This window comes from Podarcis gaigeae (assembly GCF_964106915.1).
Source record: "Podarcis gaigeae genome assembly, chromosome: 9".
Classification (NCBI taxonomy): domain Eukaryota; kingdom Metazoa; phylum Chordata; class Lepidosauria; order Squamata; family Lacertidae; genus Podarcis; species Podarcis gaigeae.
The window spans coordinates 73,286,669-73,313,852 of record NC_139685.1 but is presented as its reverse complement, the minus strand read 5'-3'; the positions used below and the strand labels follow the sequence as shown (position 1 = coordinate 73,313,852).

Below are 27,184 nucleotides of genomic sequence, written 5' to 3'. Positions count from 1 at the left end.
CCCCCACCCAATTGCTCTTCCTCACACCCCTCCCCCTCTAACCCTCCCCTCCTACCTTACAACCCTTACCCTCCCCCACCCACTTGCTCTCCCTCACACCCTCCCGCCTTACACCCTAACCCTCCCCCTTTACACCCCACCCACTTGCTCTCCCTCACACCTCTCCCCCTTACACCCCAACCCTCGCCCACCCACTTGCTCTTCCTCACACCCCTCCCCCTTACACCCCTGACCCTCCCCCACCCACTTGCTCTCCCTCCCCCTTACACCCCTAACCCTCCCCCACCCACTTGCTCTTCCTCACACCCCTCCCCCTCTAACCCTCCCCTCCTACCTTACAACCCTTACCCTCCCCCACCCACTTGCTCTCCCTTACACCCTAACCCTCCCCCTTTACACCCCACCCACTTGCTCTCCCTCACACCTCTCCCCCCTTACACCCCTAACCTTCCCCCACCCACTTGCTCTTCCTCACACCCCTCCCCCTCACACCCCTAACCCTCCCCCACCCACGTTCTCCCTCACACCTCTCCCCCCTTACACCCCCAACCCTCGCCCACCCACTTGCTCTTCCTCACACCCCTCCCCTCTTACACCCCTAACCCTCCCCACCCATTTGCTCTCCCTCACATCCCTCCCCCCTTACACCACTAACCCTCCCCCACCGACTTGCTCTCCCTCACAACCCTCCCCCTTTACACCCACTTGCCCTCCCTCACGCCCTTATCCCCCTCTCTCTTCCTGAGGCCCCACAGGCCGACCCTTCTCCTCACGCCCCCCCCCCCCCGCGCGGTTTGTAACGGGCGGCGCGTGGCCGCCGCGGGCGCTTAGCAACGCCGTTGCCATCCCCACGGGCGGCGGCGGCACCTGCGCACTGGCCTCTGGCCGGGCCCCGCTCGCCCGTTCTCTCAGGTAACAAGCACACCGCCACCCCCCCCCCAACGCTGGCGAGCCGGCAGTGCGAGTGCCCCCCCCCCGCAACGTCTCCTCAACGGGCGCCACCTGCCGTTATTCCCCCGGCGGCGCAGGCGCGCTCGCGGAACCTTCGGCTGCTGCGCGTCGTCGGCCCTTCCCTCACAACCGCCGCCGCCGCCGCTTGTCAGGAGGAGGGAGGCGGAGGCGGGCCCGAGCGGGAGAGAAAGGCCGGGCGGAGGACGGGGAGGGAGGAGGACGAGGAGGAGGTAGGCGGGGACCGCCTTGGCCGCCGCCAGTCGCGCTCTCTGGCGTGCGTGAGGGAGAGCCAGGGGAGCCCTCGCGAGGCAGCGCAGCCCGCTCGCTCGTTGGGCGCCACAAGCCCGGCGTGAGGAGGCGAACGAGGCGGCTCTCCCACCACGCACCGAGCGGAGGTGAGGCCGGGGCTCAGCAGCCTCCCCTGCATCCCTCCCTCCTCCTCTCCTGCTGCTGCTGCTGCCTTTCATCCTCCCGTCTGTCTCGCCTCCTCCCTGGCACCTTCCTCCCATCCCTCCTTCTCCCGTCCGTCTCTCTCTCCCTCTTTTCCTTCCCGTCCCCCCCTCGACTCCATCCTTACCCCCCCCGCCTCCCATCTGCCACCTTTCGCCCCCTCCCCATCCTTACCTTAGCATCCCTTCCTGCATCCCTTCCTCCATCCCTCCATCCATCCATCCTCCCTCCTTTGTGTTCACGCTCTTTCTCTCTTGCCAGCCAGGCTGTCACAGCGCTCACTTACCAACCCTCCCCCCCACCTCCATCAAAATGCATGTCTCTGTGCAGGATTTAAAATTCCTGCCTCTGAGAGGGAACCACATACATGAACATTGTGTGTGTGTGTGTGTGTGTTTATCCCCCCCCCTCCACCGCCTCTTTCCCTTCTTTTCCCTTTCTTCTTCTTCTTTCTCACATGCCTCTCTCTGTGTGCGCGCTTGGGAGAGAAATCAGGCAGAGAATCCATCCCTCCTGCCCCCCTCCCCCTGTTCTGAATAAGTGGTCATTTTTCTGCAGTGTGTGTACTGTATATGTGTGGGTATAAAAGGAGAGGGGGGGGAAGGACCAGAGGAGCTTTTTTGGGTTTGTGTGTGTGTGTCTGAAATAGAGAGAGAGAGAGAAATATCTTCTTTCCTCCTATTCCTAGGGAAGGGATGCTTGCTTGTGCCCCTTTCATGTTAGCCGGTCCTTTATTCAATACCACATTTTCTTTTCTCTGGGCATCGGTTTTATGGTTCAGTGTATGCGTTTAAACTCGTCGCTGGGCGGCTTCTAAATTACAAAGTCTCCTCCTGCTTTTAATTGTCTCAGTAAGATGCCACTGGGAAAAAGGAAATAGAGAGAGTATAGTTGAAAAAGATAAGCCAGCCGTTTGCTGCCTTTAGGCCTCTTTGAGCTTCTGAGCAACTTCAGGCAACCTGCTTTGTATCTGAGCCTGAGAAGGTCTCTGGTCCCGCCAAGGCATTTGTTGAAAATGATGAAATGACATGAATTTATAACTTAGTATAGTTATTACGGTATAGAGTTATTTATACCCGATTGGTTTGAGTATCTTCCTCTCCAAGCAATCTAATAAATAGAGGTTTGGGGATGGGAAGTAATTCTGTTTACTTGTGAGCATTATGTTGGCAGAGTATTATCTGAACTGTGTTAGACTTTGCATGTTGAGTTTGTCTTGACTTCTGTGCAAAATGACAGTGTTGAGGAGTGGGCAGAAAAGAGATGCTTGATTTTAAAACCTCTACAATTAGTAGGCAGCTGCTTCTCTGATGATTCAGTGTACCTTTGACTTATCACAGCTGGAAAAGGGTGATGACATTAAACTTGCAGTTCATATTTTAGCTGCTGGGTTATGTGTCTTCTAATATGCATCATGGGAGTGTTGCCATTTCGCCCTTCCCGTAGCAAATATATTGTCAGCAGTACTGTGACATTTTCAACTGTGTTGTTAGATAATATATTACACGTAAATTTCCATTTTGAGTTTGCCTATTGAATGAAGAAGTTTATTACGTACTTTGTCAACCTGAGCCTGTACTCTGGAACTTTGACATTTCCAAAATACTACAATCAGCATTGTGCGGGTTTGTGTGTAACTGCTGGCACATATTTCCTTAGAGATGTTATATTCTGTTAACTTGTCAAGATTATTGGCAGGGTTCTTAATTGTGTATTCTGAATAGGTTGTATTCATTACACTATTTTTTAAAAACTTCTTTATAAAAATCATGTTTATTTCCTTAGTTGGAAGAGCATAAAATGGGCATTTCATCATTGATAAAAACAAAATTCTATCAACAATATCATAATTAAAAACTAAATAAGTATATAATCATGGCTACTTGTCCAAGTGTTTAATTTAAAATGGTTTGTCTAATGTTGCAACTATATTTAAATTATATTTAAACAGAGCAAGTTTTATCTTTGTAAAACATGGTGAGCAACTGTTAGTAAAGGCATCTCAAGATGTACAAATTAAAACCCTAAATTAAAACTTAATTGACATGTTCAGTTTGGTAAGAACCTATTACGCATGTGAGTGGTTTTAGAATTGAGACTTTTTCATCTGCATTTATGGGGTCTGTTGGTGGCCATGTGAATGAAATTTCAATGTTCTTTCAGGGCCAGAACTCTTAAGGCAGAGTTATGACTCTTATTTTGAGTGTCCTTGCAGAGGGGGAATATTGTTAAATGAGAAATATGACATCAGTAGTGTTACTGATGTGGCTGAGTCAAGTTTGTTACAAATCCCTGAAATATATATGCAATTTTGTGAGAAACTGTAGGACAAAGTGGATTGATGCCAATATACTCTGGATAGCTAAGTTGATAGAGCATGATGAGGCTCAATCTCAGGGTTGTGGGTTCAAGCCTCATGTTGGGCAAGAGAGTCCTGCATTGCAGGGGGTTGGACTAGATGACCCCCACGGTACCTTCCAACTCTACAAGTTTATGATTCTATGATCTTACAAGGTTGAAATAGGAAGCTGTATGTCCTTAAACCAGTAAGGCAATATTGATGTATAGTGTATTCAAACATAATGTGGAACTTGTAATGTGAATCTCACTGTAGCAATGTACAACCAATACATTGGTTTTCATTGCATTCACTTAAAAGATATGTCTCTGTGTCTCTATGTTGGTGTGACTACTCTATAAAATACTATCTATAACATTGCTATGCGGTAGGTCAGTTTAGAAAATATGTGATTAATGGGGTACAATGAGTTGCATCTAGGGCAGGGCTAGATTTGATGGGATCCTCAGTGGTAGCAGAACCCTCCCCTTATCTTGGCAGTGTCAGGTGGGTATAGCAGCAGGATTATTATTATTATTTTTTAAAACTCATCTAGCTGGCCAGCACTGCTTCTGTTCCTGCCAATTAAATTCCCCCCAAAGGTTTTTGTACACCTGGTAGTGTGTCCTAGAGCGACACTGTCAGGGACCCAGCTGCATTGTGGGGAGAGGTGATTGCCTCTAAGGAGTGTTGAGCCTGGATGACTACAGCTGGTGTTCTGGGTGATGACTAGGTAGGCAGTTGTCCTCCTTGTGGATTTGGGCTATTGACCACTGTACAGTGGCCTGATCTGTAGCCCAAGCCTGCCCCCAATGATGTTGAAATTCCCATAAGTCCCCTGTTTTGGTTAGAATGGCTGTGTTAATAGTGTAATCATAAGCATCTTTACTCGTATGTTCATCTCACCAAGATGTGTTGAGGATGTGGGATTTAATTTTCTAATCTTGATGGTGCCTTGATAATCACATTAAATGTACATTTCAGACACTTAGAATTCTGCTGGAGTTGATTAGCCAGAATCATAAGCACAGACACAGCTTCCTTTGTGCCCAAACAGAAACAAGCTGGGGATGAATTTTGTCCTGTTTTTGTTTCTCGCTTTGTAGAAGAATTGCATGTGTGTCCTGCTCCACTGCAAACAAGCTGTTATTTTCTCCACTGATTCAGAAGGGTTTGCTAGCTGGTTGTGCATCACCCATTTGAACTTGCTGTCTGCTACCATTAGCATGCTTTTTTCAACTGTTACTAGGAAGTTTTCACAGTTTCAAATAGAAATATTTGAATCTTAATGTTAACTGTGTACATCTCCCAATGAAAGTGCCTTGTAAATAATGTGAATATGAAATTAGGTTAATCACTGCAACCCCAAATTAAATCCTTATTCCTCCCATTGGTTGTATAAAATGTTCAAGAGGTCCACATCTAGGCAGATTGTTGGAATGAGGTCCACTGGCTCCAGCTGGGGAATCCTTGAGCAAAAAAGAAAAAAGAAAAGAAAGAGAGGGAGAGAAAGAAGGAAATTAAAAGGAAAAACAGAGGAGAAAGAGCTAAAGAAAAATCTACTCCCTGTGAACCTTGTCTTGAATTTAGCACGAAGACAAACTTGGCCAAGAAAATGGGCTAAAAGCAAAATGCAAAAAGCATACACTCCATCTCCTTAAAGCCCCATGCCAGTATACCTTGAGCACTTAGGAGAGATTCTGTTAGGTAAGGGTGGAGGGACAGTGCACAGAGTAAAGGAAGAGAAATAAGGGTAGAAAGCTAAGTAAGGTAAGAGGTAGGTAACTCTTCTTTGTGTGTTTCTCAGTATAAAGACCTCTCTCATTTAAAATCTTTCCCCAAACTCTGATTACTTCTCTCTCTCCTCATCTCTTCTCCTCATTAAAAACTACTCCATTAATTTATGACTTTCACCAAGATCCCGTGCCTTCTTTGTTTCTTTTCCCTCCCTTTCATCCTTTAATCTTTCAACTTTCCTTATCAAAATTAAGTTGCAAAGTCTGTCCAGGCCTGGACAAAAAAGCCTTCAAATCACCTGGTTTCTAACTGTCTCCAACTAATTGCCCCAAACAAAGGTTTTTATTTCTAAACTGGAATGAAAATTTCAGGTAAAATAAAAACAATATACTATAAAGGCCAATATACTATAAAGGCAAACACCTGGGCAATTACCAGATGACAGGGGAAGATGTCTCTCACCACAATACTGAGTGCCCAGTTCATATCTTGAACCCCTCTTCACCCCAGAGCTTATAATAGAAGATTCCCACCCCCTTGAATAGCTGCTTCCTAGATTAATCAAACAGACACAGATAATTCCTAAACTCTGATGAGGAAACATGTAAAATCAAAAGGTACCCAAATATAAAATTGAATAAAAATAATATTTCATTCCCAATTAAACAAAAAAATCTGTGTTGTTCCAGCATAAGCTCCAGTTGGTCACAGAGATAATTTTTCTCCCTTTTCTTGTTGTTAATTAGAACAGGGAATAACTAGAATGTCCTCATCTAGGGATCCCTTGGGTGCTGTGGTCAGAGAACTGTCAACCATCCAGACACCTATCTTCAAAGGATGATATAGGGCCCATTGCTGTACTTGTCTCAAAGTTTGCATGGTAGGAAAAATGATACAGTACATGCATTCAGTAATGATTCAACTGTATCTTTTCTGCTTCTCCAGGCTTCAGCTTAGGCATAATGATCATCACTGTTTTCTGAAACTAAACTTTAGCTCATACAATATGTGGATCGGATCCTTCCATTTAGTTCCCCAGAGCCCAGAAAATAAGTTCAAAGAGGACATAACCAACAAAGGGATGCCCTATTGGCTCCCCAAATGGGTTCAAACACCCACTGACCCTTACTAATGGCTGATGGGTTGAGAGAGAACAACATCATAGAAGCATAGCTGTCAACTTTCAGATTTGAAAATAAGGGATTAGCAGCCTCGAAAATAAGGGATCAGCAGCCTCACCTGTCCCAGGGACAGTCTACAGGATATCTAACAATCCGGGATAGCAGTGGGAAACGGTGCTGGAATAAGGGAATTTCCCGTAAAAAAAGGGAAGGTTGACCGCTATGCATAGAAGTGGTGTTTCCAGCTACCCATCCCTTGCTCTTGAAAGCCTTGCAAGTGTTTGCAGGAGAGAGACTGTGAGCAACATTATGGGAGGTGTGTTTCTAGGACTAAGTTGAAAGAGTGAAACACACTTGTTACTTTTGCTGTTGGATGCTGCATGGTGTTTAAGTAAACTTGTTAAATTTATAGTATTGAAATGTTGCTTTTTGTATATTATTATACTTGCTTTTGTTTTGCTCTGTTATTATGAAATTGTTTCCATAGTGTTTGTTTGAAACGTATTCCTGTTTTCTTTGTTGTAAGCATGATTTTGTGTGTGGAAAAGTGGAATACAAATAAAATGAATGAATTAATCTAGGAGCAGTTGCAAACCATGCTCTGGAGCTATAGTCCTAAATAGCTTCGGCTCTGTCTACCTGAAGGTTCTTCTCCACCCATCGTTCAGCCCGGACACTGAGCTCCTGCTCTGAGGGCCTTCTTCGTGGTTCCCTCATTGCAGGAAGTGAAGTTACAGGGAACCAGGCAGAGGGCCTTCTGGGTAGTGGTGTCCACCCTGTGGAACACCCTCCCGTCAGATGTCAAGGAAATAAACAACTACCTCACTTTTAGGCTGTCCTGTATTGGGAAGCTTTTAATTTCTGATGTATTGTGTGTTCTTTATATTCTTTTGGAAGCTGCCCAGAGTGGCTGGGGCAACCCAGTCAGATAGGTGGGGTACAAGTAATAAATTATTATTATTATCCACAACATCTGAAGTGTACCATATTGGCTACCTCTGATCTATAGTGTGTGTGTGTGTGTGTGTGTGTGTGTGTGTGTGTGTGTGTAATATTAGATATAGCTATTCTCTCTCCTTTTTAAAGGTGAAAAGATTTTGATGACTTATATACTGTGTCAAATCAGTGTGGTGTTGTGAATAGAATGTGGGTGTAGACATTAGAGGGGTCAGCTCATTAAGCACTTATTTATTCTTTGGGCTACAATCTTGTATACACTTACCTGAGAGTGAGTTCCATTGAACTCAGTGGGGTTAAGACATGCAAAGGATTGCACTTATTAAGGAGTAATTGAAGAGGGAAGGAGGATTTGCTGACTGAGCTCCACGTTGGCCACACCAGGCCATCTTGATTCCTAAAGTTTTCTGAACAGGCTCTTCCTTTTGACCTTACCTGTCCCTAAGGGCTTCTCAACTTGTAGAGAACAATTGGGCTTGTGATAATTAGTTACTGCTTGTAAGGTAAAGGTAAAGGTACCCCTGCCCGTGCGGGCCAGTCTTGACAGACTCTGGGGTTGGTGCGCCCATCTCACTCAAGAGGCCGGGGGCCAGCGCTGTCCGGAGACACTTCCGGGTCACGTGGCCAGCGTGACAAAGCTGCATCTGGCGAGCCAGCGCAGCACACGGAAACGCTGTTTACCTTCCCGCCGGTAAGCGGTCCCTATTTATCTACTTGCACCCGGGGGTGCTTTCGAACTGCTAGGTTGGCAGGCGCTGGGACCGAGCAGCGGGAGCGCACCCCGCCGCGGGGATTCGAACTGCCGACCTTTCGATCGGCAAGTCCTAGGCGCTGAGGCTTTTACCCACAGCGCCACCCGCGTCCCTTGTAGTTGTAGTTGTAGTACTGCTTGTAGTTGGAGGGAATTATTTAGCCCAGTGATGTTCCATATTAAAGTACCACAAATTTGAGAATGGGTGGTTAGTAGTTTATTTAGGCTCCGTACACACTATACATTTAAAGCACAATTGAAGCACATTTTATCCCCTCAAAGAATGATGGATGCTGTAGTTTGTTAAAGGTTGCTGGGCATTGTAACTCTGTGAAGGTTAAACTACATTGCCCAGAATTCTTTGAGAGGGGAAAGTGCGCTTTGAATGAGTTTAAAAGCTATAGAGTGTACATAGCCTTAGATTCATTACCCTGCTCAGGCCTGCAGAACATTAAGAACCGCCGTCTCCCCATATGGACCGACCCAGACTCTGTGCTTGCCATCTGAGGCCCTTCTCTATGTCTCCTCCCTGAGCGGTTTGGAGGGTGATAGCATGAGAACAGGCCTTTTGTCATGGCTCCTCATCTGTGGAATGCTTTCCTCAGAGAGTCTTGTCTGGTACCATCATTACATGCCTTTAGGCACCAAGCAAAAACATTTATATTTACTCAGGCCTTTGGCCATTAAATAATCTATGGCTTGTTAAATGTGTTTTTTTGGGGGAGCAGTTATTATTAATTTATTATTATGCTGTGTAGTATTAAGCTTTGTATTATTTTTTATTATTATACTGTGTTAATTATGTTCTTAATGTTGTACACCGCCCTGGGATCTTTGGATAAAGGGTGGTATATAAATCAAATAAATAAGAATAATAAGTGAAATAAAGGTTCTCTGCTGTAAACTAAAGTACATTTATGCTTTGTTATGCCCACATGTTTCCCTATTTTTTGTGAACATTAAAACCTGTGTTTAATAGTGTGTGTATATGTTATGGGGGTTGCATTCCCGCATTTTAGTGCTCTAGAAACAGTCTGGGCTCATTTGCATTGTCTACTACGTTCAGTCAATTCCAGCCTGAATTTTTCCAGACCCCAAGTATTCATGCAAGAATACAGGCTACCTCCAGCCTAATAATTCTCCTCAGTCCACCAAATCACAAAATGACATTGAAGTGTAATGGTGGTGGAAGCATGCCCAGGTATTCTCCTGACAGCTTAAATGCACAAAGCTTGTTCTTTGGTTGGCTGACAATCAGTCAGCTAGGCAAGAAATTGTTAAAGGATTACATGTCCCAAAGAAATTTTCCTCACTGAGATCTTCTAAGTACTTAATCAGTAGTTGAGGTGGAAGAAATCAATTGGGCAGCGATTTTTTTTAATTCCAAAACAAAAAAAAATATCCTTCCAGTAGCACCTTAAAGACCAACTAAGTTAGTTCTTGGTATGAGCTTTTCGTGTGCATGCACACGAAAGCTTATACCAAGAACTAACTTAGTTGGTCTTTAAGGTGCTACTGGAAGGAATTTTTTTTGTTTTGACTATGGCAGACCAACACGGCTACCTATCTGTAACTTTTTAATTCCAGTTTTTCCAATCTTAAACTGTGAGTAATTAAGGATAGTGTTTGCAGTTTTTATTATAAGCTTTACTGTTGCTAAAGCCACATTGAAAGAGGAAAAGGTTGCCAGGTTCTATGTGGGCCAGAAAAACCCTATTGTGGAAGAAGATTCATCTTACTACTTCCTTCAGTGTACTGAAGTTGCAAGGACATTGCCCTGTACTAAATCTCTAAATTCTAAAAGACATTTGAGATACATTGGTGGCAAAATTTCCTTAGATTTTGAAGGATATGCTTTGTAACACATCTGTTTTCTGCTTTTTTTGTGTGGCTGGGATTGAAAACAGCAGTGGGTGAGGCCGGAGCCACTATCTTCCAGCTCTCTGTTTCACATCATTGTGACCATACTACTACTTTCTTGAGAAAGACAACCAGAGGAAGGCATGATCTAGTGAGAGATCATCACATGCTCTCTCATATCCCATTTCCCTGGCCATCCTGCTTGTTGTCTCTCTCCCTGTCACCCTGTTCTCTGCTAACTGTCCATCAGTTTTCCCTTGTCTATCTCCATTGTCTCATTTTGTTCAGCTTTTAGCTCCACAATTTCCATATTTTGCTGCCATTTCCTTTCCTGACAGAAGAATGAAGGGCAAGGGAAGCTTTAGGAGCTGCTGATTTAAGGTGCATGGGGTGCCTTGAAGAAGTAGCTCCTGACAAAGCACACCTGACAAAGCATTTGTCAGGAATGGCAAGGGATGGGAAAGCAGTGGCTCTTGAAAGGGAAGTGTGGTACTGCCATGGAGGAGAGACTGTGGGCTGTGGTGTACACAGCAGGCTGCATTTGTCCATGAGGCCAACATTTCCTCCCTCCTGCTTTTGGTCTTAGTCTCCTTTTTCAGAACCTGTCAAATTGGTACATAGCCAGTTTTGGAGGCACAGAGTACCAAGTGCTAAGAATCACAAGTGGGGATAGTGCTGTTGCAGTCATGTTCTTCTTGTGGGCCTTCCATAGGCATCTGGTATAATGTTGTACTAGGAGGCCTTTGGCCTGATTTAGCAGAGCTCTTGTATGCTAAAAATTGCAAGTCTGGTAATGTACATTTGAGGTGCTCTGCTCAAAATTCGTTTGAATGTGCTTTTTTTTAACCTCCTGCTGAGTTTTTTTTAGTTCTTTGACTTGAGCTTATAGACTTTTCCACAATAATTGTACAGCTTAATAAAATAGCAGTCTGAAAAACTGGTTCGTCTGAAATATTATGTATATAAAGATGGCTTGAGTGTATAACTAAATACATCAATACTTGCTGATGTGCACAACAAATTAATGTGACTCTTAAAAATGAATGAAACTAACTGTTTCCACAACTGTGTTACTCTGGTTTCTGCAGGAAAAAAGGCATGCCTTTGGGTTGGGATGATTTGCCATCCATTTTCAGTCCATGGGGCAGGAATCTTTTCTGGATTATCCAGTGTGTCTGTGAATTTATACAATGTTGTACATTGCTTCCAAGTATTGTGCATGTTATTCTAACTTTGAAATTTAAGTTTTAACATTTCAGTTTCATAGGATTCCAAACTTAGTTGCCAAGCATTAAAATGTTAATAAGTATGGACAAGTATAATGAAGATGCTTTGAAGCCTGGCATTATGACATGGCCCCCAAATTGCTCCAGCATTCACATTTGTGTATGGGGAAGGGTATTTCCACCAGCTTCTATTGATTGTTATGAATCATCTTACCATTTCTATTTCTGTTTCTTATACCTATATAATCTGATTTATGTCTGCTGTTTTTGATAGGTTCTGTATGACTAGGAGGACTCTGATACAAATGTGGTATATCCAGAAATACTTTTATTATTTTATACTAATCAATACTCTACTCAGAGAAAGAAAATGTATTGGAAGAACTGCTTTTCAGAACTGTATAGTGTTTTGAAAACCCAATATATTTTGTATGCAGTGATTAAAACATCTGCTGTTATGAAGATATGATAGCATTTTAAAAACAAAAATCAAATATAAGTGATATATTCTTTTTTTTTCACTGACATTTTTTATTTAACCGTGAAGCAAAAATAACCCGTTGGTTATAGGAACAAAATGTCAGCACTGTTGCCAGCATATTTCAGTGCTGTATTTCTTGTACAGTACAAAGTGTGAGATATTTAAGTAAAACAGCAGTTAAATTTATCTTTTGAATATGCCGTAAATCTTTTCACAATCAGTTTCTTCAACACTTGTTTTACTGAATGTTGTTTGCCTCCTTTCTACACATAAGAGAGGCAGGTGGGTTTTCCCCCCACCCCCAGCTTAGAGGTATCCTCCAATCCACTGCATTGCCTTTATTGCTGCTGTCCTCTTGTCCTTTCCTTACCAGGTGGTGGAACAGAAAGGGGTTCTTCCCCTGTCCCATATTTTGCATTTCAGGGGAGTGGCTTCCAGCCGACTGTAGCCATTTCTGCCACCATTTGACCAAAGTGGCTCTGGGCCCACCTAAAGCTATTCTTGACAAATATAGTGCTCATGGCTGGAGTCAGGCCTGGTGGCAGTTGCACAGATCAGGCTGGTGAAGTGGACATAGAGCACTCTGCTTCACCAGCCCTGGCAGCTTCTGTACTGATTGTGGAGAAAGCGAAGCCACTCTTTGTAACCACTGAGGAAACCAATTGGGACAATGAAGCAGAGTGTTCTATTCCATGCTTTGCCCACGATTTAAAGCTCCATGTCTGAGCACCCCCTTTCACCCCCTCCAGAGTGTTCCCCACGAAAACCCTCTCTTTAAATCTCAATTGGGGCATATATCAAACTGCGGAAAACCTGAATTTACATTTGCTCCAATTGAGCACTAAAAAGCGGATTTTTTGAGGGGGAAGCTTGGCGGGGAGGGAGAAAACCGCTTGAAGAACAAGCGTTAAAGTGCAAACCTGTGCATGGAAAGAGCAGGGCTAAAGGTTAAGTGTGGATAAGCCTTAACTTACATGGAATACCTGGTTACCAGTGGTGGCCAGGTGAATGCTTAAAATGTAAGAGTGTAGTAGAGAATAATCACTACAGTGGAACCTATAGTTACGGACTTAATGCGTTCCGGAGGTCTGTCCGCTGGTTGAAACGGGATGCTAGAAGAGGCGTCTTGTGAGTGTGTGCATTCGGCAGTAGCGCGCTTCTGCATATGCGCATTCCGTGGCCGTCGTTTCTGTGCACATGCAGATTGCAGAAGCTGCTTCCGCGCATGTTTACTTCCGGGTTTGCTGTGGACGCAACTTGGAACATCTGCGAGACGAGGCGTACATAAGTCGAGGTTCCACTGTATTTCTTTTTCTTTCCAAATGCTGCATACATAGTGATGGAAATAATATTTTCCATATCAGAGTCCTGACATTTCGATTTTATGAAGCTTGAGAATGGAAGCCAAATTAAAACTACTAGTGTAAATAGTTAAAACTTACCCTAATGTGGCAGTTTCTATCAGTAGCACACTTTGGAAGTGAAACCTGAATTGTGTTGCCAGCTAAATATACTGGAGTTATTGCTTTCATTCCTGGTTATGGTACTTTTGGATTGTGATGGTGATTGAAAAGGCTATCTTAGTTTTTTCTACTTCTTATTCAACAGTGGAGAGTGCCTTTTGTAACATCTTGGTGAAATTGCTGACTGTTTTCTTTCTGGGGAAAGCATGTATCACAGATTGTGGAAGTAGATTTTGTTCTGTGCAGATAGTTCCTCACTTTCAACTCAGTTCTATTCTGCGTGAGAATTTATTACTGTTAATAGCAAAAACACATTGTGTTTATATCTCACCTTTCCTTCAAGGAGTTCAAGGCAGTATTTCTGATTCTTTCCCACCCTTCTTTATTCTCATAACAATTCTCTGAAGTAGATTAGGCAGAGAGATAAGTGACTGAATGAAAATCACCCAGTAAACCTCATTCCTGGCGCTGTTTTCATGAGCTTCTATTTTCCATATTAATGCTGCATTCATTAATATTTGTTTGTGAGAAAAAAGGATACTGTTCTTTTGTAAGTGAAGAAGATAACAGCATGTAAGGGTATTAATAAATGTAAGGGAAGAACTTGCTGTTGCTGAAGAAAACATAAAAATAACAATTAAAGATAAATTAAGTTCCTAAGCCAACAGATATAAAATAGATGTAAAATTTTGTTTTCTTTTAAACACACAGGATAGCTATCAGTCTAATTGAAATCAGCATGGGGTAGACTTACTGCATGTCACAACAATATGCAAATCATTATAGAGCAGATGCATCATTATTGGTGGACATAAGTAGAAAGAATGTGAACATGTACTTTTAAGCCTTTTCACACACTGAACTAAATTGTGGGAGGGGTGTGAATCCTAGAAAACATAATTTAAATCTGTAGCATCTTACTGGCTGAAGGCGTTGATCCTCTCTGTGCACACAGAGCACTCATGACCACATATTAATGTGCACACGGGCAAATATTAACATGGGAGAGGGCAGATTCCTATTAAACTTATGCCTGCAGCATGGCTTATAAGTGCTTATGTTAATACTATATCTGGTGAAGGGAGGAGCTGCAGGGTAATATATTTGGATGAAGGATGGCATAGAAATTTAATAAATAATAATGATAATATAACCCATTTTGTAAAGATGTTCTTTAGTGCTTTATGATGAAAGCCAAGCGGCTGTGGTGTGGAATTGCAGTTGCTTTGTAAGTACTGATTTTGGAGTGTGTAAAGTACTGAAGGCAGGTGTGGGGAATGCTCGGCCCTCCGCGTGTTGCTAGACTACAGCTCCTATCACCTCTGACCACTAACTATGCTGGCTGGGGTTGATATTTTTAAAGAAAAAAAGCACTGATTAGCATCATAGTTCATGTAGCCTCTATTGAGCAGTATTTTATGGACAGCAGATTTTAAAAGACACCTATTTTATTTTGTTAACACACACCAAAACGTTCTGTCAGGTTACACAAAGAAAGGGATATTATTATTGTGACAATGCACTTCACTCCCTCACCTAAGTTGTCCTGAAGGAGCATTGTAAAATATCAGTAGAAAGAGAAGAAAGATACCATCAAAATTGCCAGGAAACAAACAAACAAACAAACAAACAAACAAACAAACAAACAAACAAACAAGTGAACTTTAAACTTGTGCTAGGACCAAAATGTATTCAAATACATTATTGTCAGCAAAATGTCTTCTTTTGGGGGCAATAGTCACATATTCTTCTGCTTCGAAAAGGTCCTTTTGGTGTTCTCATTCACAAAGGATATTTATCATAATGCAGTTTCTTTTACTGTACATTCTCTAACAAACATCCAGAATAAACTAGAACTCTGGAAAAGTGAATTTGTGAACATAATAGCATGTAACAATTACTCTTGAGGAAGACATATTGTTGTCATGTTGGGCAGAGGAAATAAATGATCCTTCACCTTTTTGAGACTCACTTCTTTGCGGGCACCCGCGCTAAACCCTGTCTGTGGTGCCTACCCCTTTTCCCAAATGATAACACAAGAGACCAGAGTATGGGTTGAAATTGGCCACAACTTTATTGAATTTCAGAAGTGGGAAACTTGGCACAGGCCTTAGCAGGTAACCCTCTCAGCCCGCCTGGCTGAGGATATGCAGGCAGTTGAGGCCCAGTGAGAGGGGACTGCAAAGCGCAAACTTACACAGCGTGTCCTTCCACTGACCTCGTCCAGGGAGTTTGACCTACATGCCGCCGATCTAGGGCCAGGGACTCCCGGTTTGCCCTTTAACGGGCCCTGCACGCGCCGCCGCATGGGGACGGAGCATGAATGCATCCCCCCCAACTTGATGTTAGGCTAAAGGCTACCTTGCCAAGGCCTAAAACCGCCAAAGTTGTGACAAAATTGCTACGGGGAAGGCGAAACCTGCCAATACAGGGAAAATTCCTTCCTGGTTCTGAATACAGCAACTATCTTACGACCGCAGCAGCGCCCGCGGACCTGGAACGCAAAATATTAGCCTGTAAAGAAGAATTCATTAAATTGAAGAACGCCAACCTAAGCTGAAATTAAAAGGCAAGAAATATTAATTGAGGAAGGGTGGGTGGGTGATCCCAGAAGGAAGAACAGCAAAAGAGGCTTGAGCTCAGGGGTCAGCCTCTTTTCTTTTGGCCTTAGGCCCACCCCCGGAGGGCATGGTTCTCCTTGACCTCTCTGTGGCTGTTTACACCATTGACCAAGGTGCCTCAGAGTGCATTATATTACAGTGGTTCTGTTCCTAGCTGCAGGGATGTCACCGGAAAGTAGAAATAGAAGATTGTTGTTTGGCCCTGTGTCTTTTGAGTTGTAAGGTCCCGAAAAAGAGTCTATTCTGTCTCTTATTCTATTTAATATATTTATGAAACCATTGGGAGCTGCCATTGGGCATTTGGAGCATAGTTCCACCAGTATGGTGATGAAATGCAGCTCTATCCATTTCATCTCAGTTGGGATGGGGAGAGATTGCACTTCCCCTGAAATCACAATCATAGTTTGACAGTATCCCTAGATTCTAATTTGTCACTGAAGTTTCATGTAGCATCTATGGCTGCAAGTTACATTGCCTGTCTTAGGCTGATTTGCCAGGTGCGGTCATTCCTGGACTGGAGTAGCCTTGCCTCAGTTGTCCATGCTCTAGTAACTCCACCTTAGACTACTATAATGTGCTGTATGAGGGGCTGCCCTTGAAAATATTATGAAGGCTGCAGCTACTGCAGAATGCAGCTGATAGATTGGTAGGGAAGGGAGAACCTTGGAATAGTGTCATTTTACAGGAAAAATTCTGAACCCTTTGCACCGAAGGATCAGCTCTAAAAATAAAATAAAAGGTTCCCCAAAAGCACATACACATAATAGGTTACCAAGTTCAGGCAATGGAGTAGATTTGGGACAGCAGTGAGGAGACTTTTCAGGCACCATGTGACTGGTTCTCCAGATGCTTGAACTAAAAGTGTTAATTGTCCTCAAGTTGGAAACCTTTGGTCAAGCTTTAGTGCTGACTGAGCTGCTTCTTACCCTCCAAGGATTTTATGGTGTTGATGTGAAAAGTGGGAACTTTTAAAAACCTTAGCAGTTTTTAATGTGTTAACTACAGCACTGTTAATTTTACCTCCCCTCACACTCTAGCAATTCTAATAAAAGTATCATTGACTATTGTTGTGCATTTATCTATTATCCATTGCTGCTTTCCTATTCATGCCTTCATAGATGTTACCTGAACAGAGTGGACATTGAAACCTTTAAGTTTAGGGAGATAAATTAAAATTGCAGAGCTTTGAAAAATTAAGAAACAAAGTGCGAGATTGGCTTCATTATTATCAAATAATGGAGGCATACAATTTGGACAAGAAAATTGGCTTCCAGGTGGAAAAATCAAAATTGGAAACAGAACTGTTAGATCCCAAAACTAAGATTCTGTCAAGGATGTATAACTTGCTGCTGAAATGGAACACTCAGGATGAAACGGTGAAATCTGCTATGATTAAATGGGCACAAGATGTTGGACATAACATGATGTTGGCTGACTGGGAACAGTTATGGACCACAGGTATGAAGTTCATGGCATGCAATGCTTTAAGAGAGAATATTATGAAAATGATATACAGGTGGTACATGACACCAGTCAAGCTTGCGAAAATATATCACTTGCCCGATAATAAAGGTTGGAAATGTAAAGAGACTGAAGGTACATTCTTTCACCTTTGGTGGACATGCCCAAGGATTAAGACTTTCTGGGAGATGATCTATAATGAAATGAAAAAGGTATTTAAATATACGCTTCTGAAGAAACCAGAGGCCTTTCTCCTGGGCATGGTCAGCCAATTGGTGCCAAAGAAGGACAGAACTTTCTTTATGTACGCTACAACAGCAGCAAGAATACTTATTGCAAAGCATTGGAAGACACAAGATCTACCCACCCGGGAAGAATGGCAGATGAAGGTGATGGAGTACATGGAACTGGCGGAAATGACTGGCAGAATCCGAGACCAGGGAGAAGAGTCGGTAGAAGATTGGAAGAAATTTAAAGACTATTTACAGAAATATTGAAAAATTAAGGAATGTTAGAAGGATGCTGGAATGAAGTTATGTGGTTTTAGCAGTAAAGCTTAGAATTAAGTAAAATTGGATTATGAACAGGTGAGAATGTAAAGTTACAATATATTAAGATAAATTATTAAGATAAAAGCAAAGATGGAAAGGATTTGCTGAAATAACTAATTGAACTAGAATACAAAAAAGGGAGGTGTGAGGAGGTCAAGGAAACAAGCAAATGAAAGACAAGACATGGAAAGATTGACTTGTTTTTAATTGTTTTTATTTTTTTCTGTATTTTGTATTTTCTGTTTTCTTTTTTTTAAATTTTGTAATCTTTTGAAACTTTAATAAATATTATTTTTTTTTAAAAAAGAAACCTTTAAGTTTACCCCATACTGGACCGTTTGTGAAACAAAGCTGAGAGTAGCTTAGTTTTGGAAGCAACCTAGCTGCTTTAACAACAAGGGGGGAGGGGGAATAAAGTGAAGATGCCTTAGAAGTTGAATCTTGTACCAAATATCTGATTATACAAGGTGTGCAGGGCTGTTGATTCCATAGCTTTACTTAGGTTCAAAGTTCTTACATGTGTATATACTGTTACATGCCACCCCAATCTCTGAGCAGTGCAAGATTCCAGGGGTTCTGGTGTGCTTTACCCAGAGACCATGTTTCTGTTTGGAAAATGAGGCACAGCAGAGCCTGTGGTGTCTTGATGATATATGGTTTATTTACATATATATACAGCCTAAGCCTGCTGTGGAGGGGTTCCCAGCATTATACTCCAAGAGGAACTTGCCTTTTTGATAGGTGCAGTTAGTGATGTGAGGTGAGAATATTCTCTGGAGAATATTATTGAGATTGAGAATATTCTCGTGAATATTCTTTGCTAGAAAATTCTCCGGAGAATATTCTCCACAAACTGTAAATTCTAATGTAAGAACCAGTTTTACAACCCACATTTAAAAAATCTAGTAAATAATAAGTCAAGCTGTGATATTGCCAGTGTAAGTGATGAATGATATATATATATATATATATATATATATCCAGTTACATTACTGGGCTTTGTGTCACTCACCATTGGCAGTTCTGAAATGTAAGCTACAGAAAACATATATTATTATTTTTTTAGTTTTAAAAATGCTATTCATTTAATTTGATGAACATTTGAATTTGTATGTATTCCAACTATATGTAATAGCCTCCCCCCACCTATTTTGGTGTGACCTTATTCTTAGCAATTCTGTACCCTTGGTCATATAGTGAATGTGAAGCAAAGAATGTGAATTCGCTGCATTGCCCCATTGAATAAAAGTATCTGTACAGTTTTTGGTTGCCATCTGAACATGTTTACCCATGAATAAACATGTATATTAACTAATAATATCATTTTCAATGCATTAAAATGAATATTCTCCTATTTTAAATGAAAATTCTCTAATATTCTCATTAATCAAGAATATTCTCGAAAAGATTATTCTCGAAAAGATTATTCTCGAGAATTTTACATCACTAGGTGCAGCTCTGGATCCTAACAGACAACAGCCACCATCTTCTCCCTCCAGCCTGCTACTCACTTCTACATTGTACCACTCCAAACTGATCTATTCAACATTCAGCCTAACTTAATTAGCTGTTAACACATACTTATTCTAGGAGATTAACATTGTCTAGCACACAGTTTGATATACATGGCTCTGGCTTAATACACATTGGGTCTGGCTGAAATACACATTGGGTCTGCATACCCAGTTTTAACACTCCAAGCACTGCCTAACACCTTTTAGACCCAGGAATTTAGGGTGTCTGGCACCCACAAACTCATTCATTTATAGCTTTCAAACTTGGAAGTATAGTAGTGTATATCACATAGACAAGTGAGAAAGGAGAGTTTGGATTTATTTCCAACCACAGTGATCAAGTAAAGAAACTGCATAAACGTTATCATTATTTTGTTCTTTCTCTTTCAAACTCCTTTAACATAAACACCAAATAAATATGTGTTGAAAACATGTACAGCTTCTCTTTGGGGCTGATACTTGCAGGCCAAGTTTCTGCCCGAAGCAAATTTTTACAACTCTGCTTCAGACTTGAGTTTATAGCAGAACTGCTGACATGTTATTACTGTGGCAGCCCTAATATTTCCCCATAGAGGTTGTGGGGGAGGGGGGCCTATTGTGAGTGGCCTGAGGTATAGAAATCATGATGAGACACTTTGGAGTTTCTAGAATATGATTCAAGCAGTGCAGAATATAATCTTTTTCAGGACAAGGAAATATTGCTATGCAGTGCATTTTAGGAGTGAATCATTGACACTACTGGGATCTGTGTTTGACCTGGGCAAAACGTGATTGGTGTCTAAATGATCATAGTCAATGTGATAACTAATCATTTGTACGATTTTTGACAGCTTAGTGTATGAGAAATGTAGTCTAAAAGGGTCTATAACTGTGGCTCCAAAGCTAGAGGAATCACTCTCTGCATTAGTCTTTGTGCTTTCTCTATATATGCATGAAGTTTCTAGTCTTTATACTCACAGATCTTTCCTCACCAGTGACAGCTTAGCTTCTTATTGCTCTTACCACAGTCGTCTTCTTGCTGTCCTTTACTTCTCTCTTCTATTCCTATTTTATATTCTGCTGTGTGACTCCTTTGCCAGGAATAGCCTTTTCATCAAGTCAACTTTCTCCCCTTTAATTACTCTAAAATCTGACAAAATTGACCTTAGTTACTATTGTTTCTTTCTCCTCTGCTGTCTGCTGCCACATAAACGTCCTCTACTATAAATTTAAGATCTTACAACTTTGATCAGTCTCTAATAGACTGTAAGACACCCACCTCCAACTCCAGAAAGAAGCATAATACAGAATCTAGCACACTGGGGAGAACTGTTATGTTGTGGCAGGTAGTTGCGAAATGTGCCTGTACAAAAAATAATAATAAAAGAGATACACACAGGAAATAAGAACCAATCAGCTAGTATAAAATCCCAACAAAATATGACAATGGATTGCCTTTAAGAAAATAAGCCGTAAATAGACCCCCGTGTTGCAATATAGACATGCTGAACAAAATAACACAACACGATGGCCAGTAACAATGGCACTAAACACTATTTATAGGCGAACAAAAATGATCAGAAATTATAACTAAATCTTTAAATCTCTAAATCTTTTTCACCAGTTGCGGTAGAATAATTCAAAAGTTCAATATCGCCGGAACAGAGTTTCCGGATAACCAATCTGTTTCGTTCAATGTTTCATCAGCCAATCTTGATCAATTCTTCATCAGCCAGACTTGTAAGAATTAATATGAGAGGGATGCGGTTCAATTTCTTAACCAGCTGAAATTACAATATACTTGCGATGAAACCTGCGTCTGTATAAAATAAAATGCATAATACAATATATACAACTAAAATACATAACCAATCTTACATGTAAGTAAATATATATAAACACTGTAGAAAATGTGCTCTGGATCAGTGCTCATATGATACTGTAGTCACTGATGCTGTTAACAAATTGTAAATAACATAATATACTTAGCCACAGATGAAACTAATACGGTATACTGTAAGGGAAATTACTACGACTGGTGAAGAAGATTTAGAGACTTTGGTTGTAATTTCTGATCATTTGTATTAGTCTATAAATAGTGTTTAGTGCCATTGTTATTGGCCACCGTGTTGTGTTATTTTGTTCAGCTTTAAGAAAATAAGAACATAAGAAGAGCCCTGCTGGATCAGACCAAAGGCCCATGTAGTCCAGCATTCTGTTCTCACACTGACCACCCAGATTCCTCTGGGACGCCTGCAAGCTAGACCAGAGTGCAAAAGCCTCCCCACTTGTATGCAGAGGCATAATGCCTCTGACACTGCACTGGAAGTACCAGTTTATGAGCCTTGTAGGCTTGGTTTGAGTGGTATCCCAGACAGTACTAAAGACCTGACTAGATAAACTTTGGGATCCTATCCATATTTGTATGAAAGTGAAGATGAGTGTTTAATGAAGCATATGCCATCTCTAGTATGATGTATGTTGCAAATTTGAATCAAATAATTGTCTATCCGGGAGCTATTTTTACACTGATAGGACACAGTTTTGTTTGGCATTTGCTTTCTGAACAAGCCCTGAAACCCTTAAAATTGTTCTCTGTCTGATATAAAATGTGTGATTTGGTGTTGGCTTTGCATGTTCGTGTAGGGAGCATGTTCAGTCTACATAAACTCTGAATGTACCTAATGGGAAAGCTAACCTAGTCTTTTATTGCATAATTGAAAGAGTGATACAGTATTGAGGTTGTTTGCATTTAATGGCTGCCCTCAGGTAAACCATCAAAATCCTCACTACATAGTGATTTTTATTAAATATATTTACATCTAACATTTCCCACTCTGCCCCCTCAAGTCTTGATGACACATATTGTTAGGAGCCCATTTTAAAGCAGAAAGGGACTGTTTGGTTTTTCAGATCTAGGAGTATGTACATTTCTTTATAGTCTTTTTGTGCTCTCCTTTTATACATCAATGATTTCCTACTGGGTAAAAAGGTAAAGGACCCCTGGACGGTTAAGTCCAGTCAAAGGTGACTGTGGGGTTGTGGAGCTCATCTCGCTTTTAGGCCAAGGGAGCTTGCATTTGTCCACAGCAAACTTTCCAGATCATGTGGCCAGCATGACTAAACCACTTCTGGCACAACAAAACACCATGATGGAAACCAGAATGCATAGAAATGCTGTTTACCTTCCTGCCACAGTGGTACCTATTTATCTACTTGCACTTGCTTGATTTCAAACTGCTAGGTTGGCAGGAGCTGGGAGAGAGCAGGTATATACACTACTTTGTATATACCAGCATCCAAACATCCTTTTTCTGTACCCAATACAAACTTGTAACATGTCCACTCCACATTATATAATTTACTCATTAGTATGGTGATTGATTACCTTGATAGAGTCTTCTGTCTGAGCAAAGGAACCACCAGCAGGAGTGAAGAAATTCAAACAGGGTGTCATACTGTGTCTTATATTATACTCTAGTGCAGTGTTTCCCAATCTTGGGTCTTCAACTGTTTTCAGACTCCAATTCCCATCATCCCTGACCACTAGTCTTGCTAGCTAGTCCAGAAACAGCTGGAAGCACAAAGCTGGGAAACACTGCATAGTTTCTCAGTTTTAGAGATGGGCTTAGGTAAGCAACTCACTCTTAGTTTTTTTGTTTGACTCCAGTAATTTTCACAAGTTCTCAGCTCCTATATAGATGCATGACAATAAGATTGCATAAATCTCCTCAACTGTAATACAGTGGTACCTTGGTTCTCAAACTTAATCCGTTCTAGAAGTTCATTCCAAACCAAAGTGTTCCAAAACCAAGGTGCACTTTTCCATAGAAAGTAATGCAAAGTGGATTAATCTGTGCCAGGCTTTTAAAAACAACCCCCAAAACAGCAAATTAACATAAATTTTACTATCTAACAAGAGCATTGATCCATAAAATGAAAGTAATAAACAATGTACTGCAATCACACAATCAATCAAACAAACAATCAAACAATCAGTAGCTGAACTGGGTTCCACACAATCACAAAAAAGAGCCACAAAAACGCAAATAAATAGCAAAAACAGACCAACCTCAGCATAACACTCAAAACGGAAGTGTGGCACTCAAATTGGAAGTGTAACACTCAAAATGGAGTACGTTCAGCTTCCGGAAAAGGTTCACAAAGCGGAACACTTACTTCCGGGTTTGTAGTATTTCGGTTCCAAGTTGTTTGAGTACCAAGACGTTTGAGAACCAAGGTACCACTGCATATGAATAATTTTGTCCTCAGTTCCTCCCCTCGCCCATTGTAATGGATGTTTAGCTCAGATTTGAGGATCTGTTAATCTGAATAGTGCCATAGACACATTGGAGCCTCACAGTAGACAGCTATACATGTTGGCCTGAAAAAAAGATAATGGTTGTTAGTGGGTGACAATGGAACTCTATTGGTGCTAATGCCTGGCTTGCTGATTATTAGCTGAGTTTGGTTTTTTGACAGTCTTTGAACAATGACTTAAGATCACTACACCATAGTCATGTCTTTTTACAGTAAAAAATTAACTAAAATGATCTACTCAACTTTACTGCCATAAAACATGAAGGCTTAACTGGTGACCCTAACTGCTGCTTGGTTATTCAGTGGCATGCCATTAGAGCCATATTACACCTATTCGGTCACTTACACTTACCACAGTTCATTTCAGAGTCCAGTTCAAGGTGCTGATGTTGGTTTGTTGCCCAAATACTTAATGGAGTGCCTCTCTGGGTTATGTGCCAACCTGGCTGTTAAGATCCTTGGAGGGAGCCAGTGGACAATTCCAAATTGGCAGTGATTCAGGTTGGGGCCTTCTTTGGTAGTGGTTCCCTCTCTGTAAGTCATAATTCATAAATTGACTGACTGTTCAGGACACACCTCTTTACCTAGGTTTCTAAAACTGTTTGTCTTTTGGTCTCTGGATCTTTTGTCCTTTGTCTTGGATCTTTTGATTTGTTGCACTGTTCAGCAGATTTGTTCTTACCCTTATTTTAATTATGTAATGGTTTTAGAGATTTCAAACATGTTTGATTATTTTTTGTGCTATTTTATATCAGGATTTCTGAACCTCTACAATTTTTTTTAAAAAGTAAAATCAGATATACGTTAATACACTAGAGATGCCAGCAGAATTTGTTATTTCAGGATCCTAATCAAATTTCAGGAGTTATTGATGCTCAGCTTCAAAGAAGAGGCAAGAGGAACCCAAGTTCTATGGCTTGAATTAAAATCAGAGATAGAGAAGATTCCTATCCAAGCATCCTTCCCATCTAGCTTTCCAACTCTTCTTTCCCTTTTAAGTAATTTTATTTCATTTGTGTAGCCTGTGATAGAAAGTAGTTATGGGGAAAGGAAAGGAAGAGGATATTTGTTTTCCCCATCCCCAACATCTGGTATGCTACCTTGCAACATGCCAGGAGGGCAAAAAGTCCCTAACAACCCTTAGAAAATGTAGTTTCCTCAAGGGTGATTTCAATGTCAGTAGCCCTTGGACAAACTACATTTACCTGGGACAGCCAGGGTCATGCATTTTCCTGACATGCAGCTTTGAGGAAAATAGGTCTGGCTAAGTTCAAATTAGCTTGAAAATGAGTGGATCTTTTCTCCAATTTTTAGGGTGATAGTGGATAACTTGGCTTATTTTTGAGCAACTAAGTTTGGCTGGTTCACTCATCTGTAATATGGAGTGGAGGTTTGTGTAGTAGAGACCAAGCTAGAATTAGCTGGGGGTTGGGAAGGAGACTGCATTTTTAATTTTGTGATTTGAATGGTTTTTCTGTATATAATATGAGGATGCCATGTGATTCACATATAGCTTAGGTTCTACTTACCCTAAGTGGTGCAGGATGATAAATACAATGGATCAAACAGGAAAATGTAACCATCTTACAAGAAAACACAGTATTGTGCAATAGAATGAAGCTACTCTGTCTTATTTCATCAGCTTGAATTAAAGAAGTGACCATATTTTGTTTCTGTTTTTATGGATTGTTCTGCACTGCAGAAAATTTCAGGCAACATGAAAATCATGACTATATAATAATTTATCTTGCCCTTGATTTTCTTATGGAAATGGTATAGTAATGAATATCAGGGCAACTGGAGTTGGAGTGGAGGAGAATTTTGTCAACTCTGATTTACTGGATACTAAAAATCCATTTGGATGCAAATCATCGTTCAGAAACTGATGTGATGTGACATGTGTCATTGCTTTACTACCGTTAAACTGTTTTTTCTTTGGTTAACAAATTTACTTTGAATGAAGTTTTCTTATCCAAGAAGAAAGTTAGAGTTAAATGCAGCAAATAATAGAATTACCTGCTTGTCTACTGATGCACACTATCACAGATTGTTTCTTTGCTGCTTAAAAATACCACAGCAGCACTGCTAACTCTTTATCAGGAAGGGCAAATGTTTTGGGGAGAATTGTGCAGTTGCAGTTGTTAGTTTGTTCCTGTTAATATTTCTCCAGTTAAATAGTTAAAATACAAAATATAATGAATGCATTTTAAGTTTTACTTATTATTTGAATTTTTAAAATCTGCTCATTTGATTAAGCTCCTCTGGTTAAGCAAATCAGTGGTCAGTCCACTCTGTATATGTCTTTGTGTATTTTTTTCCTTTGTATTTACAGTGGTACCTCGGGTTAAGTACTTAATTTGTTCCGGAGGTCCATTCTTAACCTGAAACTTTTCTTAACCTGAAGCACCACTTTAGCTAATGGGGCCTCCTGATGCTGCTGCGCTGCCAGAGCATGATTTCTGTTCTCATCCGGAAGCAAAGTTCTTAACCCGAGGTACTATTTCTGGGTTAGCAGAGTCTGTAACCTGAAGCGTATGTAACCTGAAGCATATGTAACCCGAGGTACCACTGTAGTAGGTTTTTATACCCATTGCCTTGCAGGACATCTTCAAGAGAAGAAAAGGCTAAGGAGTAAGCCCTACACAAATCTTTAGTGGAGTCCCCAAGGCGGTTGGATGGTGTCTTGCATGCCTCCTTCCAGCAACTCCTGCAGCCAAACTGGTGCCAAACATACTGCTCTGCTTTCATTTGGATCACATTAGCCCAGGACCTCCATACATACTGCCCAGGCTTGTGCCCTGCAGAGGTCACTTCAAAGATTTGGGGAGTTGTAATCCAAAACACTTAGATAATGGAGAAAAATTGTTTATCTCAATTGGTTTTGGTACTTTCCTGCTGCTTGTTGAGTTTATTGTTTCCCTGTTTGCAAATGTTGGAGACAGAAGCGATGGAAACCTTCACCTTCCCTATCCAGCCATTGTAATAATAAGACATATGATGATTTGAACCTCCTGTGGTGTTCACGTCTGTTACAGTACTTGAAAAATTTGATGTTCTTTACATTTTGTTATGCACCTTCTCTTACATAAAATGTTTTGTGGGTAGGTGTTTGTTGAAAGTTGCACTTCTACACAGCGTTTTTTATGTCCAGGAAGCAAGCACTTTGTATATAATACTGTTGGTTTATTTATATAGCACCATCTTTTCATGGCACTTTGTTAGTCCCTAGTGAAAGGGACCTGCAACCTTAAAAATAGGCACAAGGGAAGCGACAGAGGCAGTGGTAAAATATGCAATTACTTCAATTACATATACTTGTTACAGTAAGGCATTGAGACTAGAGAGTTGTTCCAAAGTATTCAGGGAACCAGTATGTGCAGTATGAGGTATCACAGTGGTGTTC

The 27,184-nt window shown here is 41.2% G+C and overlaps 1 protein-coding gene across 4 annotated transcripts in view; it reads left to right on the top strand.

Annotated features, from left to right (window-relative positions):
• Window positions 1-830: 830 nt before the first annotated feature.
• The window catches only part of CTNNA2 (catenin alpha 2), a 542,805-nt gene continuing 516,451 nt past the window's right edge, over window positions 831-27,184 (top strand). For 2 of the 4 annotated variants that reach the window (XM_083756416.1, XM_083756414.1), the window contains exon 1: window positions 831-912. The gene's annotated coding sequence lies outside the window, so the exon portion shown is untranslated. Of the gene's footprint in view, window positions 913-1,024; window positions 1,347-27,184 lie in introns of those variants that run through there. The other 2 variants (XM_083756415.1, XM_083756413.1) reach the window with 1 other exon arrangement.